Genomic DNA, 4399 nt, shown 5'->3' with positions numbered 1-4399 from the left:
AGTACAAAATGCTAAGAATATACCTTTGGCTTGGCAGCCTAAAGAAGTAAAACACCACCTAATGGTAAAGAGAGAGAGAGAGAGAGAGAGAGAAATGATGCATAGAAAGCCAGGGAGGTTAACCAGAGGTAGTTCCGGTTGGCTACCCTGCGCGGGGGAGGGTTAAGGGGGATAAAAAGAGAATGGAAGGGGGAGATAGAGAGAGAGAAACAAGCACAAGCAAACCGCGTACACTATGGAGCGGTATAGGGGGCGGCGCTTAAGTCTATCGTGAAGCCCCGTAGACCGCAGGAACCTTAGTAACGCTATAGTACGGCCTTCAGCGCGGAGGTTCTTTCGGAGTATCGACCTAAATCTTTTAGTTCGGATAGTGGACGATCGTCCAACTGGTCCAGTACTCTGCACATCACTTCCCTCTGGGAACTATACCGCGGGCGGATACAGATAATGTGTGCGAGCGTCAAATCGCTGCTGCATGTGTCGCACGTGGGGCTGTTGACCATTCAAATAAGGAAAGCATATGAGTTTGTAAATGCAACGCCCAGCCACAGACCGTACAGCATGGTCTGTTCACGTCGTGTTAACCTAGGCGGTAGAGGTATTCGTATATCCGGAGACAACGAACGCAAACGACGCATGGTGAAAACTATCCAATCCCACAGGGGCAAAGTACATTCATGGGACATCAGCCGCAGCCCTGCCGCAGCGCAGCGCCTGTTCGCGAAGGCGGAACCAAGCCAACATGACTATTTTCATGTGCGTCTCGGTCAAAAGAGGACGGTATGAGCCATGTCAATCTTCTTTGTGTCATCGCGGTAGTCCTTGTTGAAGACGACGAAGCAGTGACGATTCTCCGGTTTCCTTCTTGCCTGACAACTGTCAAGTAGTCACCGTCATCCGACACATCTTCTGAAGCAGAGTAGTACAGCATGTTGTCCTCGCTGCCTTTGTCGCTCATGAGGTGGTTGCGCTTCCTCGGAGCGCTTGATGCTGTGACGTCTATCTTGCCCGGACGACTAGCTGATTCCGTTTCCATCGCCGAAAGTATCGGGAGCGGCGCCTTCCGAAAACACACAAAAGTGCTCGTAAAATGAAAGCAGTAGTAGTTGTTGCGTCAAAACATGGCTAAAAACGGGGTTCCACACATAAGCCACTTCGTCGTCCTCCAGACTCGTGGTAAAGGTAATGCTGTTGATACTATGGACCAAAGGACAGTTAGGTTACCATGTGTGCTTTGCCTTTGCGCCAGGCGCAGCACAGCCGCCCGTGGGCTGTGGCAAGATCGCCGGCTGGACGTCGATTACGAGTACCGTTTTATTGATGACACAGCACAATGTACCGAAATGATGAAGCGCGTCATCATTGTGTTGGAATGGCTGGTGTGCGCTGTTTCAGTGACACGTTGATTATTGCCATTTTATTCTTATGGACAGCCATGGACAGGTGTCTAGCTGAACAGTAGCTTTCTTCCCATGTTTGGTCAAAGAGCGTATTGTGCGAAGTGTACCTCACAAGCGGTGCGTATGCGTTTCCTGTGGTTCGCGCTTTCGTGCTGACTCAACCCTCCGTAACTTAGTGTTATATTTATACTGGCTTGCCTGTACGTTTTAGTAATAACTTGCAGGTTAGCCATGAGTGGATCCGGTGCATGTGATGTACGGAAGTTCTTCTGCTGTCCGGTGGCTCAAAAAGGCCAACTTCGAATAAAGTGTATGCATTGAACGTTGCTGCTCAGCAAGCAGAAGTGTACTGCTGGGTAGCAGAGCCGCGTTCACGTTTGCTGCGATACGCTCTTTCGAACCGTTGAGCGCGCTCTATTATTCTGTAATAAAAGAATAACTATAGCGTTTATCTTCTGCAAATGAGGGTCACAGACAGTGTACAAACGCTCGGTTGATCTTAGGAAAAGAAAAAATGTAACGCTATTTCATTCTTGAATTCAAGCAGATGAACGCGGAGCGAAACGCCGCACTTCCTTAATCATGCATGTATAACTGCGCCTCAATTTGACTTTAGCGAAGTAAGAGAACACATTCCGAACTGGGCTAAAGGAGAAGGATGACCTGTTGGATATTTTGAATGGCAAGTTGACGGAAGAATTGGCCATGAGACGTTTATGCGTTGGAAATCAAACGTAAGCAAAAAAAAATAAACACCGCGGATGCAAATTACAAGAGAAAGAAATGCTTAAAAACGCCATGCGTACACTGTTGTCGAAATTTTGTTTTGCAGTAGCACTGCTGCAGCAGGGAGAATTTATACATGGTTAGGAAAGAATATTTTGCAAGCGTTTCTTTTCCACGATCCGACTATGGGCTAGATATGTGACGCAGCTTATTCTGCTGCAGATTTTGACAGGAAGAGGACGGCATGTATCATATAACGATTCCGCGTAAGAACAAGAAGTTTTCGTGAAATAAAAAAAATCATCATCATCATCATTCTTGACAAGTTCCTAGAAAGAAAAGTTGCGGCATGGCTTCATCGCTGACGCAGTCGCATTCGTCGCGGATGCGTTGAGGTTTGCTTAGTATGAACACTAGAAACGCGCTGTGGTGGATTACTACAAATTCGAACAAGCAGAAATCGACTACAATGCGCTTTTCGCGTTTCCGCATTCGGCGGCACTTGCAAGGGACCTAATTCAGGCTCCATAAAGTTTATGGTTAGGACTCCATCATGGTCATCATCATCATTATCATCATCATTATCATCGTCATCATCATCATCACTTCTACGGAGCGACTGGACAGCTCGCTGCTACATGGTTACGCTTAACGTGTGTCCTGCTATGGTTGATTTCGGTTCACGTTTCAATTTATGTTGACGGCACCTGTACAGGCATTCGGGCATTCACATTTCGTAAAGTACGAGTGGCGTCATACTGAAAGCTCTCGGTAACTGCCGTGTAGGGCTTCTTTCCTTTCTTTTACACCTGCGAGCAGTATACGTATAGTGCTGCAATACAGCGAGAATTTACGAGGGTGCTCGAATGACGACTTCAAAGGGAGACCGCTTCGCGTGCATTGTGCGTCGAGTACCCGTGTGCAGCTGTGCGTTTATGACACGGCGTATGCCGCCGTGTTTCACGTACTCGCGCTTGTTCCATTTCAGCCCCGAGACGCTATATACGAGCAACGGTTGTATAACTTCAACCTTTTGTCAGGCTGGGAGCACTTTCATGATACTAACTGAAGGCTTCCTAAAGTGCTAGTTTCAGAGGAAAAAGTCAAAATATATACCAAACGTACAAAATCTGTCAACAGCAGTAGTACAAGCAAAATCTTTTTTTTTCTCTCTCTCCTTTTATTACCTGCTGCATGTTTATCGCAGTGTAGAAGGGGGAGATTTTATGCGCGGATACAAAGAATCTCAAAAGATTTAGGTCCATTTGTGTCCCTGTAGTGCAATATTTTTTTTGTTCTAGAAACATTCTGCTGTGAAGTTCTACAGAATGCTATAGCCATTAACAAGAACAACACAAAAAAGAAGAAAAATGAAAGAAAAGAGAGAAAAAAGAAATGAAACAAATACGGAAGTATATAAGACGAAACAAAACTAAACGAGAAAGGGTAAATGGACGGCATTAGTATCTCCAGGGATCCACATCTACAACTACATACCAACAACACAGAAACAGGTCGAGTACAATGTTACAATTCAGAAACACATCTGCGCATTCATGAGCGCATATATCAAGTAACGTGAAGGCCATGTAACGCACGAGCCAAACTTTAATCACCACGCAAGGGAATTTACGTCACCGCCGAGATGACGAGGAAAAGGACCGAAGAGCGAAGACGTCCATAGCCTTTTCATGGGTGTTCGCAATCACTCGTAGGTAATGTTCGTGATCAACGATAAAGAAATCCACTAGGTAGCTACAGCTGGGTTGCGTTCACGACCATGACAGAATCAATAATATGTACATACATGTATACAACGCTCAAGAATCACTGCGCATATTTAGTATACTGTCTAGTGTGTGGACTCGTTGTCCTTCTGCTTGATTCTCGAAGCACAGTGAATCCTCCTTTCATAGCTTTTTTTCATTTAGTGTAGAATGTAGTTAATGGTTTGAGACACTTACAATAACAAAGAAAAAAAAAAGCTCCATGTGCATATGTATGCCAACCTGACAACTGATACACCAAAGACAGTGGAGCTGTGTAAGCGAGTTCCCACGCCCTCCGGCAGTATTAGGGGTCTGTTTACTGGCTCGCGGCCTTGAGACCTAGTGACGGCTCCCACGCAGCCTGTGTTTCAGAACCATACGGCGTCAGCTTTCACCGCCAAGCCGTCTTGGCTCCTTGCTGCAGCCTCCGATGTGGGGCGGGTGTAATGGACCACGAGGAACAATAATTACGCGTTAATAATGAAAAAGGCAAACAAACAAACA

Source organism: Dermacentor variabilis, chromosome 2 (genome assembly GCF_050947875.1).
Source record: "Dermacentor variabilis isolate Ectoservices chromosome 2, ASM5094787v1, whole genome shotgun sequence".
NCBI lineage: Eukaryota > Metazoa > Arthropoda > Arachnida > Ixodida > Ixodidae > Dermacentor > Dermacentor variabilis.
Note: the sequence above shows the minus strand (reverse complement) of the source record.